Source organism: Podarcis vaucheri (assembly GCF_965113315.1).
Source record: "Podarcis vaucheri genome assembly, chromosome: 2".
NCBI classification, from domain to species: Eukaryota; Metazoa; Chordata; class Lepidosauria; order Squamata; family Lacertidae; genus Podarcis; species Podarcis vaucheri.
Genome location: NC_138760.1, coordinates 74,881,527 through 74,897,642, shown reverse-complemented (window position 1 = coordinate 74,897,642; position 16,116 = coordinate 74,881,527). Strand labels below are relative to the sequence as shown.

General features: G+C 43.8%; 1 protein-coding gene across 2 annotated transcripts in view; it reads right to left on the bottom strand.

The window, feature by feature from the left end:
* The window catches only part of DAG1 (dystroglycan 1), a 63,883-nt gene extending 52,249 nt beyond the window's left edge, over positions 1-11,634 (bottom strand). Inside the window, exon 1 of one of the 2 annotated variants that reach the window (XM_082213113.1) lies at positions 11,494-11,634. The gene's annotated coding sequence lies outside the window, so the exon portion shown is untranslated. Of the gene's footprint in view, positions 1-11,039; positions 11,339-11,493 lie in introns of those variants that run through there. The other variant, XM_082213114.1, reaches the window with a different exon arrangement.
* Between the last annotated feature and the right edge of the window lie 4,482 nt (positions 11,635-16,116).

The window sequence follows — 16,116 nt, the reverse complement described above, 5'->3', positions numbered from 1 at the left end:
TCTACCCTAATCAAGCTCAAGTTTCATCCAGGAGACAGTGAAAAAGGACAAGGGAGTCAACACAAATTTAATAAGCTTGTTTAAGTTCTATTTTAATTTCTCTGAAGTTCTTCCTTTTTATCTCATTGCATTCAGGGCTTTTTTCTAGAAAAAGAGGTGCCGTAACTTGTTGAGGTTTCTAAGGGGGAGCACCCACCCAAAGTTGTTTTGCACAAACAATATTGTTTTTAATTTTAAAATATTGAATTTTAATTTTATTTTTAATATTCTAAAAGGGTACAGGTCCAGAGCACATGAAACACATCTGAATGCTTCCAAGCATAAAAACAAGTTAAGGAGAAAACTAAGCAAGTCTCCCCCCACCCCCGGGACATACTAGCTTTCCCAAACCCGGAAGCTCCATCCTTGGAGGATGATTCAAACATGCACTTCTCCATACGGTTTGAAGTAACAAACTCCAATAAAAATTACGTTCATTTTGAGAACATCAAATTCAGAATTTACATGTAGCAAGTATTGATCATGTCAATGGACATTAGATCATAGGACCTAAAATTACAGGAGGTGGAAGTAAGAGGCTTTGGGAACAAAGCCCAATAACTTAAAAAATAATCTAATCTCTTCCCCAGTAGAAGCCAAGCAGTTCTGACCACCTGCTCAGAACTTTGCAATGAGGAGTGCCTTTAAAAGGATACTACATACAATTGCAATTATGTGTCCAGGTGTTAAGGAGAAAATGTAAAGAAATTCATTAGGCCTGATCAATTTCTGTAAAGATGCTTAATAAGAAAGCACAAAAATATTGTTGTTACATGCGCAAAATTTAAGCAAACAACTAGCACAAGTAAAAAACCTACTCAGGAATAATTAACCTGTAACTGTGTGAAATGTGGGGCTTGCAAGCATTCACACCCTGCTCCATCCCCCAATTTTTCCATGTACAGCAGCAGGGTATGAAAGGAGCTTGCAAGCATGTTTGCTTGAACACACTTACAAGCCTTCCCGCCAGCAAGAGCCCTGTGTGATCAGGGTTGCTTATAAGTGTATTCAAGTGTGGCATGAGGTCTTGCCACTAAAAACAGCAAGGTTAGGGCAGAACGCTAAAAAATCCCGTGTCTCTCACACAGTTACAGATTAATAATTCCTGAACAGGACAAGATTTAGTACTAATTTGATAAAAAGGCACCCAAGAATTCAATTTGAGGTACCCCAGACAAGTTTCGTAGAGGACAGCTATGCTGAGTAGTGCAAGGGTAGGCAACCTAAGGCCTGGGGGCCGGATGCTGCCCAATCGCCTTCTAAATCCGGCCTGCGGACGGTCCAGGAATCAGCGTGTTTTTACATGAGTAGAATGTGTCCTTTTGTTTAAAATGCATCTCTGGGTTATTTGTGGGGCATAGGAATTCGTTCATATATTTTTTCAAAATATAGTTCGGCCCACCACATGGTCTGAGGGACGGTGGACCGGCTCACGGCTGAAAAAGGTTGCGGACCCCTGGAGCAGTGTGACTGGATGAAATGTGCTAATCTTTAACAGGACAGGTAGATTCATGAGAACCACATTTGCAACTTCCTTATTCTGATGGCTGGAACGATTCTGTTTATCACAATCAAATTAAATGATGGACAAGTCCATGACCACCGCAACCCTCTTTAACTGTTTCCTCCACTTTGACCTGTCCTGAACTGTCCTTCAAGGCATCAGAAACAATGATATCATATCTTTGTTTAAAAAAAAGTTTTAAAATCTGCTCTCAGGAACTAGTACCTTTGACTCAGACATTTAGCTACTATTAAAAGAAACTATTAAATATCATGAAAGAAACATACAGAGCCAGCAGTAAAGACAGCGGCACGGGAGACATCCAACATGAATCCAAGCCTATCTCACTGCAACATGTCACATGACGTTCCATTCCATGTACAAGTGCATTGGAAACAGATATACGTCCTATAGCTTAGTTTTAAAAAGTCTTCTCTGCAGAAAATTTTATTGATCTATAAAACTTCTCTATTTCTATGATATGAAAATTTAAGCCAAGGGAGGAAAAAGAGCTCAGTTGTCTGCAGCAGAACTCTTAGAGACTGGGAAAGGATTAACCAGCTTTGACTCTGTCCTATTTTAGGATGCCTACTTGAAATATCTCCTGAACTAAATGACTAAACAAGCCCCCCCCCCATCAGAAAACAAACTGGAATTGTGAATAAGAATAAAATGATCGTTCCTGGGCAGCATAAAATGATCGTTCCTGGGCAGGAGCAATCGAACTTTTTTGACGCTGTAAAATCTCATGTCATACTGTACACGGCTGTTACAGCACCAGCAACAAGAAGCCAAGACAAAACCAAAAGTTTCATTTTAAGTCCAGTGGGAAATTGCTAGCCCGAAGACCATTCAGATATATTATGCTGCATGCACTGAAGTAGAAGTACTATCCATTCTGCTTCTTCCATAGCAGGTTCCCAAGTCTCATCCCGCTGTACTGCAGGAGCTTAAGAGTCTGGCACAGCAAACTCTCTTCTAGCTGAGTGTTACAGAGGGAAACAGTATGCATATGGAAGTTTACAATAGCCTAGGAGACACTGATATAGTCCAGATGGAGCTCTAAATCCTATTGAGTTCAATATGTGCATAGGATTATGTCTTATAAGACACTCAAACTTGGGATATCTTCTGTGAATCTTCACTGCATAGTTCTGATGGCATTATTTCAACAGACATGTATGACATTGGGGACATCCCCCACAACTGTAAGGACAACCTCTCAGCTAAATGTATCCACACAAATACATGGTACAAAGGTGAGAATTTGCTCTTTTTCAGACAGGTTCTACCCTGATGACAGAAACTAAGGGGCTGAATAGGTACATGTTCTGCACGTAGAAAGACAACCAGTTCACTGGGAACTGACTTATATGCATTTGAAAATTGGTTTTGACCTATTGGCATGCCTCACTTCTGTTTTTTCCATGCAACAATTCTTCCGCTCAATGAGTGAAGTTCTGAATTTTCAATGTAGGTTGCAGGGATTATGCATTCAAATAAAATGATTTCAACATAAACTGATTTTCTACTTCAATGTCCCCAAAGCAGCTTACGATAAATGTAATAGGAACATAACACATTTAAAGTTAATAAAATAAACTCCCGGAAAACAATTAAAATGGCCTAGAGAAACCAGAACAGTCTCATGTTCAGAAACCAAATACATAACAAAGAAGATAAATTTTCTTCTGTCAAACTTCAATAAAATAGACCTGGCTGATCTCCCTTGGAAGTTCAATTGCGCAGATACCTATCACAGTAAAAGCTACCAACGAATGACGTCAGTGGCACATACAGAGTCATAGAATTGTAGAACTGGAAGGGACGCTGAGGTCTAGTCCAACCCCCTGCAATGAAGGAATCTCAACTATCCATGGCAGATGGCCATCCTCTATATATTTACCGGTATTTACACCTTGCCTTTTCCCCTGACAGGGACATCGTTAGTTGATTTTTAATTCACAGGAAGGGGGAAGGCATGTAAGGGAGAAGATGTCCTCTAAGTAGTTCCAGGCCTTAAAAGGTCAAATACAGAACCTTAAATTATCTTTGGGGGTGGGGAGTGCTGTTGGCTTAGCTTGGATACTAGCCAGGCCAACATTTACTTGGACCTTTAGAAGTTTCTGAACTACTAAGGGGAGCTCCAGCTACAGAATATCTCTCAATAAAAACTAAAATTCTGAGCCCTTTGAATAATAAGTGTTGCATATTCTGGCTATAGTCCTTTCATCAAAATCTATGGAGTAAACCCTTGCAGTACTTCTCCAGAAACTGGAGTTCCAGAAGCTTCAGCTTTCTAGCAGAGCGTTCCAAATTGGCATGCTAACTTATATTTAAGATACTACTGTGGAACAACCAATATTAAGAGTAAGCAATTCAGTATGTAAGTATGTTTCTACCAAATGTTCTCTAGTGTAATCAAGAGACAGAATACAGGAACCTAGAAAGGAGGAGGGGACATGTCTTAGACATAATTCCTTTTCCATGCACGGAGCTGAACAGGTAGGAAAACTCAAACAAAAGGATATCGTATAAGCAACAAGAGGCCTGGCCTATACTGGGCCCATCCTCTTTTAGCACAAAACTAAAGATCCACATTCACTTTTAAATGAAAGAAGAGGAGGGAGCATGTCCAGTAACAAGTGGATTTTGATTTGTAAAAGGTGCTTTAAACAAGTATTGCATACAATAATAATAATTTTATTATTTATACCCCACCCATGTGGTTGGGTTTCCACAGATACTGTATGTTGTTATCCTCCCCAAAATTTTCTTCCGCCCCCTACCCCCATCTTCATTTTTTGCCATTGCTTTAAAATTTCCAGAAACTTTACATCTCTGATTCCACCCTGTATGCATATATTACAGTGAGGGCAGCAAAAATCCTTCACTCAAACCAATTAATTGTTCTAAATATTTGTGAATTCTAGTTCTATACAGGGCTATCTAGTTTTTTGCTAGCTCCTAAGTGTCTCATAGTGACCTGACCTTTGTGACTGCAAATTAAGTAGCATAAGCAGCAATGCCTTAAGTGACATGAGGAATATATAACTACTCTGAAAGCCATAGCAGGAATCCCCTGCCCAAAAACGAAGTCTGTTGGAGTTTCTATGTAAAAAATTGGGAGTGTTTTAACATCACAGAGTATATTGAATGATATATGAGCTAGAAAACCTTACCTGATTATTTATTTGGGTGCATCCGATCAGAACTACCTACAATTAACATTACCGGTTTCACATACTTTTGTTATGATATTCCATTACTAAATTGTAATGAAAAGCTGCAAGTAATAATTTACACAAAATTCTGACTAATTAATAACACCTTGTCACTCTAGACACTGCTCCACCAGCCAGCCCTGACAGATGCTGAAAAGCACAACCATATTCAACCAACCTGTTCTGCATCCGTTGCACTAGTTAACAATTTGCTTCCAGGTCCAATTCAAGGTGCTTGTGTTAACCTTTAAAAGCAGGAATTAGGAGTGTCAGCCCTGGGAGGCAAATACAAGCCTCCCTATCAGGCTTTTGGGACTCTCCCCAGGCTATACCCCTCACCTCACCCACCATTCTACATCCTTCTTGAGCGCTTTGCCTGGCTGAACAGTATGCCTTAAATTATAGTAATGCCTTTTCCTTGCCTGGATGGAGAGATATAGAATATGTATGTGTTTGTTTCTGTGTGTAGAATTCTCTGGCTTATGTATGGCTAAAATATATTCTATTGTACAAAGGCAACAGTGGCATCTACTGCCCTAGCCACCTTTGCCTCTGTCCCCACACTAACTAGTGGTATGCAATGGCCTGACCACTCCGCAAAGGAATGCAGCCCTTGGGCCAAGAAAGGCTTCCTACCCCTGCTTTAAAGCCCTGCATAGCCTAGACTCACATACCTCAAAGTCTACTAGTCTGCTGAGGTGAGGTCAGTGAACAGGCCTTGTTATTTGTAGTGCCTTTGTGGTGAGTTACAACTGCAACAACTCAGAAGCACAGACCATTCCCAAACTGTGTCCTAAAAGCTATAGGTTAGGACATCTACCTCTTTGCTTTATTTTCATGAGGAAAGCAAGACCTACAGTGGTGCCCCGCAAGACGAATGCCTCGCAAGACGAAAGGGTTTTTCGGTTTTGCATTGCTTTGCTAGACGAATTTCCCTATGGGCTTGCTTCGCAAGACGAAAACATCTTGCGCTTTTTTTTAAAAGCCGCTTGAAGAGGCGCAGTTGCAACGGGCTGTGCTTCGCAAGACGAAAAGACTCGCGGAACGAATTCTTTTCGTCTTGCGAGGCACCACTGTATTTCTTTAGGATGATTTTTGGTAGAGGCCTTCCTGTAGATTTAGTTTACTACGTAACTGGATTTTGTCCTTATTAGTATCTTTAATTACTGGTGGTAAACTGCTTTGAGCAACCCGAAAAGACATGGAGCATGTCTTGTTGACATTTAAGAACTCACAAAGTTTATGGGAGGCGAGAAGCCACATTTATTACTTTATAGAAGCCACATTTATTAGTTCTCATTGATGTTTGTTCTTCTGTATGTTTTAACAATTCAAGCTTTAGTAATACTTTCCACCAACTTATTAAGTTAATTACAGAGTTTAACAAAACACCCCCACCCTATGTTACTGTCTCATCTTCTGGTGAGATGGTAGATTTCTATAGCAAATTCCATATATTTAGAAAATCTAGTTTTATATTCAAGTTGTTTAAAAACTATTGGGTGTCAGGTGTAAGCCATCAACTAGAGACTTGCTAATTTTTAATTTGTTAGCACGGGTTTTCAACCTTCGAGTCTGTGGCTCCCTTGACCAACCACGTTTTTTCTGTGGCTCTGCTGTGAGAGCCACTTACACTGGGGTTCCATTACAGGACATGTGTAAGTGGGGATTCTCCCATTCCGCCCCTGCCCCACCCTGTTCTGCTCCCGCTGAGTCCCCTGAATGTTCCTCAGGGAGAAAGAGAGAGATGTAATGCAGGAAGATGTGGGCTGCAAGGTAATGAAAGAACATTCAAGGCTCCTTTGAACACTCAAGTCTCCCCAGGGTGCCCCATCACACTGGTTGACAACCAATGGAACTTTGAGTCTTGACACCGTTGTCTAACTACTATTTGATCTCTTTTCTTCTGACACTCTCCTCAAAGATGCAACATTTTATTTTATTTTTTTAAGGATTAATAAGGGTTATGCAGTCCAGGACACCCATGTACCAATAAAACAAAAATTCTCAACATTCAAAAATTCTGTTTTTACACTGAAGTATTTCAGTAATTCTACCATATTTTGATATTGTAGCAGTTATACACTGAGGGCCTTCTGGCGGTTCCCTCACTGAGAGAAGCAATGCTACAGGGAACCAGGCAGAGGGCTTTTTCGGTACCGCCCTGTGGAACGCCCTCCCATCAGATGTCAAAGAGATAAACAACTACCTGGCATTTAGAAGACATCTGAAGGCAGCCCTGTTCAGGGAAATTTTTAATGTGTGACATTTTAATGTATTTTTAATCTTTGTTGGAAGCCGCCCAGAGTGGCTGGGGAAGCCCAGCCAGATGGGCGGGGTACAAATAATAATAATAATAATAATAATAATAATAATAATACAAATACTTTTTATTTCACACATTACTTTGGAAAATAAAAGCCCCTACTTGGGATAAAGTCTTATGATCAACAGCTTGTCAAGAGAGTGAAATACTGAACTGCAGTTAGTAATCCCAGTAATTATAATGGGTGCTTGCAGAGAACTAACAATGATACTCAAAACATACCAGAACCTCCCTCTTCACATGACTTCTAGGAGGTCATGGGAACAGTGAAAAAGTGGGACCTCACATGTATTGAGGTTTAAACTACTGAACTCAAGTATGTGTCAATCAATCTGCATTTAATAAGGAGGAGACTTGTGGAAGCTAAGGCTTCTCTCCCACATTTACTGAAACAAAGCCAAAATATTTAGCATCAAGAATGCATTCCTGGTTCTCCACACTGGTGCCAGAGGTTCCAGCACACTGTTTAGACAAAAGAACAACTGCAGGAAGCACATGTAAGAAAAATGGAAAACTGATGAAATGGAAACATCTAAGTGTATGTGAATGGGTCCAAAGCTAACATCCCAGCATAAATAACAGCCAGGAAAGTCACCTATAAGTGCTGTCCTGTTTCAAATTTCATTACTCCAAAATGATCTAGAGTTTCAGAACCATGTTCTCAACACACTTCAGCTGTTTTCATTCAATGTTTCGCATGAAATAGGCATACAAACTCAAAAAACTCATTTGCAGTGGTCACAGGAGCTATGCTGATTGCCATCAGTCTAAAGTAGCACAGTAGCATAAACTTCAAGATGGGTAGAGAAGGATGCATTTTTCAGAATTAGAACTTGCGATATCTTGTGCCTTGTGAAATGTTATTACCTGACTTTGCTTCTGTCTGAACTAATATTTAGGCTATGCATCCTGAGTGGATGCAACAAGCACCTCCTCTCAAGGCAGGTAATTCAGCTGCATCTCTGAACTGGGGAGGAACTGAATACTCTACTGAAAACTAATGCAGAGACAGCAAAGAATTGCCCACCTCCAGTGGAAACCAACTGCAAGACACACACTCAGAACAGAATCAGATAGGTAGCCGTGTTGGTCTGCCATAGTCTAAATAAAAAAAATCCTTCCAGTAACACCTTAAAGACCAACTAAGTTAGTTCTTGGTATGAGCTTTCGTGTGCATGCACACTTCTTCAGATACGTATATACGTATACAGATATGTATCTGAAGAAGTGTGCATGCACGCGAAAGCTCATACCAAGAACTAACTTAGTTGGTCTTTAAGGTGTTACTGGAAGGAATTTTTTTATTTTGACTCAGAACAGAAGATTGTGCAGAGTTGCAACAGAAAGCCTTTACTGTTAGTAGATAAATAAAGGAGCCTGGAAGTCCAAACTAATTAATTTATCATTGCATGTTTGCAGCACAGTACTGTACCTCCACACAGTTTAACAATTGGCAAATTAGCATAAAGTGGTGTGTAGATAATGGGCATTTTTGTCAAAAGGTCCCCCCCCCACGGTTTGATACTATACAGGGGCCACTTTTCTTCAGAAGAGAGGAACCCACTTCCACACATTAAACTTCCCCTAAATGCTTATCAGCCTCCACAGTCTGTAGGACACAAGGGTAGGAAAGTCATTACTTTTCAGCCAGCAGTGACAAACTAGAAGGCACCCACTCTGATTGCAAAAAGATTAACATCCATGAAAGCTTATGTCCTAATAAATCCATTACTCTTTAAGGTGCCACAACACTATCCGTTTTACTGTAACAGACTGCTGAGGCTTCCCCCTATGGAAGTTGTCATTTAGAACTGAGCTTTTATAGAACTGCTTCTTACTATTTTTTCATAGCACTGAATATATACTTCACTTTAAAGGCTCCCTTCAGGAAACATCACATGTCCTAGCATATCTTCAGTTTACCAGCTAATAATAAATTTCTAGTTGGTCCAGAGAGTGTCAAGCATCCATATCTGTTCTTGTATCAAATACTTAGCTATCAGAAATGTATTCAAGGACCCGAATATCTTAGAAACATGGTACAGGACTTTATCTGATAATCAGCAAGTGACATATAAATTGATATGGAAGTTGTTTACAATGTAACTTTCCACTGTGAAATATTAGTGGGAGAGAGCACAACAACAGAAAGGCATGCTGCTCTCAAAGGGCTAATACCTAGTTTTATAGATCCAATGCATCACATGTAAAAACACAAAGCATGTTAAAGATGGAGCTATTTCCACGTTCTCAAAAAAAACTGAAGTTTTGTTAGGGTAAAAACAAGCTGCATTTTGGTCATACTACTTTCTCAAGTCATACAGGACAGAAATTATTTTGCTAGCAAATATGCATACTACCAACAATTTTTTTTGCTAGATGAATGGCACAGCTATCTCTTCTAAGGAACCTCCCTACCTCACCTTCAGTGAATTTGCTTTAGAATAGTTGATCAAGCTACCTGAAGAAGCATTTTAAAAAGAACTACATGTATAGTAGCTTAGTTTTCTAAAGTGTTTTCAGTGAAATTTAAATCAGTTATTTCCCAGGACTCCAATCCATTAAACATCTTATCAAGTGGGTGTGCCCTATTTAGAGGATCAAATATACAATTCAGCACATCCAATCCCTGCAGTGATTACACAGAGGGTACTTCAGTGCACACTGGTCCCCTAACCATGGACACAGCCAGCAAAAATTACTGGGAAATGTACTGACTGATGTAAGGAAAAGGTACTGTATACTATACTGCCTTTTCTAGTCTCACTATTGCATTTCCAAATGTGCACTACAACACCAGACCAGGAAAGCTGCTGTTTTAACACGCCCTTACACGTTGCTTCTAAATATACTGAGCTTTTTTATAAGTTGTACTAGATGCCTGTACTGGATTAAGCTTTTGGAATGCAGTGCTCATTCTGCATGTGGTGGAACAGCCAGCAATTACTGGTATCATGACCGCATTACCTACAACAAGAATAATGGTTCCAAGGCATCGCTTTACAAGTCAATAGTACCTCTGGTGAATAAATTGATTTTTTAAAAAACAAACTTGCACTTAACATGTTCAGTGTCAATGATTCCTGCAGGCCTAGCTCTCCAGGATACAGACTCTAAAGCAGTCCCAGCATATAAACATGTACCTACAGAGAAGCAATGGCTCCTACTTAGCAGTTATAAAGTTTCTAGCACTTCCAGCTGTAGATATTGGCCAAATAGTCCAGACCACAATAACAGCATAGAATTAGGTAGCAACCTTACAAGGATTACAGAGATTGTATGTGGAACACAGATCTGAAGCATTGAGTGGAATTTGCTATTACTATAGTTAGCATCAAGTAATTCTATCAGCTACCACTTTCTTCTCAATCAGGGAACTGTGGGTGCAGATTGAGGGCCTTAGACATTAGCATTGCTACATTAGATTGCAGATAGAAGGTTGAGCCATATAGCTAGATGTTTCTGAGATTCGGCATGACAGTATTATAAAAAGGGAGCTCCTGAAACACTTAGCCTAGGCCTTACGGCAGCTTGCTCCTCCAACACTAACTAACAGAGAACTCATTCCTCAACATGGCAGGCAACTGCAGAGTTTTTTTTAATGAAAGGGGGCCTGCAACACTCCCAAAATGGCAAAGGCACGGCAGCAATCTTCTAGCAGGACCTCAAAGATTTCCCTACACGTTAAAGATGGCCCAGTTTCCCAGTCTCAAGAAAACATCATGGTACCCCAAGGCCACTCGTTCCTACCGCCTAGCAATCCAGAGACCCTTCAATCGCAACCCAGTATCGCCGACCCTGCCTGCGGCGCACCTCAATGCTCAACACACACACACACGAGGAGAGCAGAGCAGTTCTCCCAGCGCCAATTGCACCTGCTCAGCCAGTATCGCACGTCCACCTGCATTCTGGTGGGTGCCGGATCTGCCCCCCCCATCTGCCTTACCATCAGACGCCCCTCCGGGAAGGGAAGACCGTGGCCCAGGCCCAAGGTGAGATGCTTCTCGTGGGGAGGAGGAAGCCCGAGAGTGGAGGAGATTCGGGGCGCAGGGAGAGCGAGCGGGCGCGGAGGGATCAGCGGAGGAGAGGTGAGAGTTTGAAATCCGCCCGGAGATCCAGCGCGAGCCAGAGCTCCTTGGAGAGGCCTCGGGGGCTCCCCGAATCCCGGGCCTGCGAGGGCCCCGCGCCGGTGCTGGCTGCCGCTGCCGCCGCCGTCGCCCCCACGGAGCTTCCCTGGCGCCAGGGCTCACCTACCGCGGCGCGCTCCCGCTCGTCCCCCGCCCGCCCGCCAGCCCCTGAGAAGCCCCAGCGAGGAGGCCGCTCCCTCCCGGGACTCGCCGCCGGCACAGTGACCGACAGAGGAGGCGACCGAGCAAGCGCGACGGCGCCGCGACACGTACCTGGGGGAGGGGCGGCGCACAGGAGCCTAGCAACCGCCGGCACGAGCGCGCCGCAACCAATCAACGAAACCTTTCCGCGGGCCGAGCCGCAGCGCAGCGCAGCTCGCCAGACTCTGCCCGTTTGGCTCGCGACAGCCCCGACCCAACCCGCCGGGCTCCGCCTCGCGCGCGCCCGGCCTCCCCCCACCCACCCCCAACCGCAGGACACGCCCTCTCGCCGAAGGAAACCACGCCCCTCCTCGGCGTACAGAAACGGGCGCACGCTCCCCTGGCCACACCCTCAGGGCTCTATATATCACGCCCCCCCATCAAGGGACCGAGGCCACGCCCACCGCCAGACTTATTATTGGGCAGAGGTGGATAGAATTCCGGTTCTTCGTTTCCCGATTGGCCTGTCCTAAAAATTCTTGTGGGAGGGGAAAAGCGCAGCAAGCGCGCCTTGCCCCACCTGCACACTCCGCCCACCGCTTCTCCTTTCTTCTTGGGGACAAAGACTGAGAAAGAGTGAAGAGCGTGATTCTCCATCCCTAAAATTCGAAACCCGCCATCTAGCACTTGTTTTGTAAAATAAGCCATACTGAGGTCTTATCTGTTTAGAAGGCATGACTCTTAGCTCTAGATCAGAGATGTGATTATTCGCGAGAGGCATGCACTCTGCGCTCTCTCAGAAATACGTTCATCAGCAACCAAAGCACTTTAATGAAATACAAGCTCAGAACAAATGCAGTGGAAAAGCAATCCATAAAATATGAATGCTGTCTATATTAAGAGCGCTGAAGTACAGTGACTTAAGCATTGATTTAGATCAGAGGTTGTCATCCTTTTTGGGTCCACCACTCCCTTGACCAACTACCTTCTTTCTGTGGCACCCCTGTGGGGCTCAGGAGCCCAATTACGTCACCCCTTACCTGCAGAGCTGGCAGCCCCTCACCCTTTTTGGAACCCTCCCTTGTGGAGGGTTCCCTCAGCCTCTTCTCCCCTCTCCTTGGGAGTCCTCTGGGCAGCCGCAGCTGCCGCCCCGGTCTCTGAGCTGTGCCACCTGCCCCAAAGAGAGATGCCTCCTCACATTGCCCCACAGGGGCCTGGGAAGCAGCAGAGGCACCATTTGCCTGGAGAGCTTGTAGAAAGGGCTGCTGTAACAAACAGTTGTGCAAGCCTTTGGGAGGTAGGGACGTGAGAGGGCATCAGAGGAAGGTAGGGAAGGAAAGAGGGGACAGAAGCCAGTGTTGCCCATAGCACCCCTGACTATCATTCAAGGCACCACTGATTTAGATAATGCAACCTATTATGAAGGCTCAGATAGATATTGGAAGATTGCTATCATATCCCATCTCGGCCTCCTCTTTACCAGGCATACCCAACTCCCTCAACTGTTCCTCATTAGGCTTAGTTTCCAGGCCCTTGTTCATCTTGGTTGCCCTTCTCTGCACATATTTCAGCTTGTCAATATCCTCCTTAAATTGTGTGTGGTCAGACCAAGGCAAAATAGAGCAGAACTATAACATCCCTTGATCTAGACGCTATACTTTTGTTGATGTAGCCTAGAGTAGCATGAGCTTTTTTGCTGATGCATCACACTGTTTACTCATGTTAAACTTGTGGTCTAAGACCCTTAGACCCTTTTCACATTTACTACTGGTAAGTCAGGTGTCTTCCACCTTACATTTGTATGGCTGGTTCTTCCTGCCTAAGTCTAGAACCTTATATTTGTCCCTACTGAAATTCATTTTGTTAGTTTTAACCCAGTTCTCCAATCTGTTAAGGTCATCTTGAATCTTGACTCTGTCTTCAGTGGCATTGGCTCTCCCTCCCAGCTGGGCTACCCCTCCCAGTTTGCAACAACAACAACAACAAGACAATTCTATATATGAAGTGATACTTTGACCGGCACACCAGTTTCACCTCCCTGCAGGCCAGTGTGGTGTAGTGGTTAAGAGCGGTAGTCTTGTAATCTGGGGAACCGGGTTCACGTCTCCGCTCCTCCACATGCAGCTGCTGGGTGACCTTGGGCTAGTCATACTTCTCTGAAGTCTCTCAGCCTCACTCACCTCACAGAGTGTTTGTTGTGGGGGGGGGAAGGGAAAGGAGAATGTTAGCCGCTTTGAGACTCCTTCGGGTAGTGATAAAGCGGGACATCAAATTCAATCTCTTATCTTCTTCTTCTTCTGCACATCCATGAACATCTTAGTTCACAGAGTTGGTCAGAGTGTGTTGCAACTAGGGTAATATAATCCACAAATTGGTAAGGAAAGAAGTTGAACGATCCTGGAGTGCAGAAGCTGAGATGACCTTCACAAGGAAAGTGGGGTGGGGAGAGCTGAATGGGACTGGGGGCTGGCAGGATCCCCTGGAGCAAATGAAGTGGGTGGAAGGTCAAGATGCCCAGGAGCCAGAGCGCTAGGGGTCTATAGGAACTGCAGAGTATGTTTATCTATGTGGGTGCAACATGAGGATCTTAAGCACATTCTTGAGATGCCCCCTAGTCAATGCTGCCATTGTCCTCTACTTTACATGCAGGCACAGGCCCGACTCTTGCTACCTCCGGCCCACGGCCTGAGGAATGCAGTATGCTTGGATTTGCCCTTTCTCAGTGCTGACTCTGGGATTTTCCAGGCATTAAACTTGCCATTTTGAGGCCAATCCCATTGCAGCAGGAGTAAGAAAGCCTAACTGACATTGCTGTAAATAAAGGACCCCAGCGGTTGATTTCCCTGCCCACACTCCTTCTGAGAGCAAGATCTAAGAGTACACTGCCTGGATCTCTATAACTGGGGGAACTGGCTGGCTAAGCTATCTGTGGTACCGTTTCTCACACCAACGGAAAAAGGGATGGTGCTGCCTGTAGTAGCCATTGTTGCCGGCACAATAACAATGATCTTGCTCTAGAAGGATAAGTAGAGATGCAGGAGGATGGGTGAAGTGGCACGGTTCATCTGCCTTTGAACAGCTGAGTAAGAAATCAGGGGTGTCGCCAACTAAGTTATACTGAGAGTAGACCTATTAAAAGTAATGGACCTAAGTTAGTCACATCCATTGAGTTCCATGGGTCTTCTCTGAGTAGAATTTGGATACAACCCACAGAAATGTACCTTTTCCCAAAGTAGATAAGCAGCGATAAACAAAGCTGCCTTCACCTGCAGTGGTCCCAGATACTTCCAGTCATGCTGGTGTAAATAGCAAAGTGCTCCCAGGAAAAAAGTCGGCATCCCTCACAATGGGTTAAGACCTTCAGTGCTGTCGCACATGGAGTAGGGACAGTGTCTCGCAGCCACCTGTTTCTACAGTGCTGTATTATTTCCCCACAGAGACCATCGCTCCTCCTCAGCCAGCAGCTGAGCAAACACTCCCTGCTTTCCCAGGCTGCACCCAGCTGAGTAGAACGGAAAAGGGGTGGGGGGGGGAGCAGCAAGTTTGTCAGGAACCACAAGTACTCAAGAGCTGAAGCAGCCTTGATTTCTTCAGGGTCAGGCGTTGGCCTAGAACCTTCCATATTGAATGGGAGCATATCTATGTGAACATAGGCTCTGGACTAGAGTACTGGATGATCCAAAGTCTGGGACTGGGAATTCAGAACAGGAGTCAAAGACGTGGTCCAAGCCAGGTTCGCAATACAGAGGGAGAGCAAGGGGCTGCGGTGCAGACACTGAGGCGTCAAGGGAGGTGGGTCAGAGAAGTCTGGTATACTCGGTATAATGTCCCAGATCAAGGTCTCACACCAAAGTGCTCAGACTGAAAAGTTTAAGCTGTGCAAAGTGCTATTGAAGTTTATAGGCTGCTTGGTTTTTCCTGACACAGCGGAACAGTCAGTAAGTTTTGGTTACAGGCTCTGCAGTTATCAGGGTGGTGATATAGTGATCTGGTCCCCAATTTCCAGAAACCAAGGATTGAGACTCATGATGCCTGACTATCTACATCTGGCTGGCATAGGCAATCACTGATTTCCTCCACCACCACCAAATTTTTCCTCCTTTAAAAGATGGCCTATGTCTCAGAGCTCCATAAGATGGTTCTCAAACAAACATTAGGGTAGTCACACGTCTTGTTTCATAGAAAGTAGACTTCTATTTGAAAGAGGCTTCTAATTGAAGTGCTACCAGTCCATATCCAGTTTAAAGGTATACAGAACCCTAAGCAGGCAAAATGAGCAGGAGGGGGCTTGAAGTTACATACTTAGCACCTGGATGGCAAACTGAACAGGCAAACTTGGTCACAGTCAGTGTTCCTCACAATGGTGAATAAGATGTATTTCTATTTAAATACAGCAACTACTTCTAAATGTGTCCCTAAATCTATAAATTAGATTTTGCATATTATCCTCTTCTTTTTAAAACCTTTTTAAAACAAAGAAAAGCTTAGTATTGTGAGATACCACAACATTGTAACAGGTGGCTTGGCAGCAAAGCATACATTGAGCTGGTGGGTATCAGGCAGCAATGACTGAAAAGGGCAAATTGTAATCTATAAGGCATATGTTTGTGTCTGGTAATGATGGCAGGGCAGACCCAGGATATTTTGCTTCTTGAAGTTTAGCAGCACATAGCAACACCAACAAGGTGCATACAATACCCAGGGCTAGTCAAGATATTTTGAAGCTGAGACAGAAAATCTGACAAAATCCTCTTG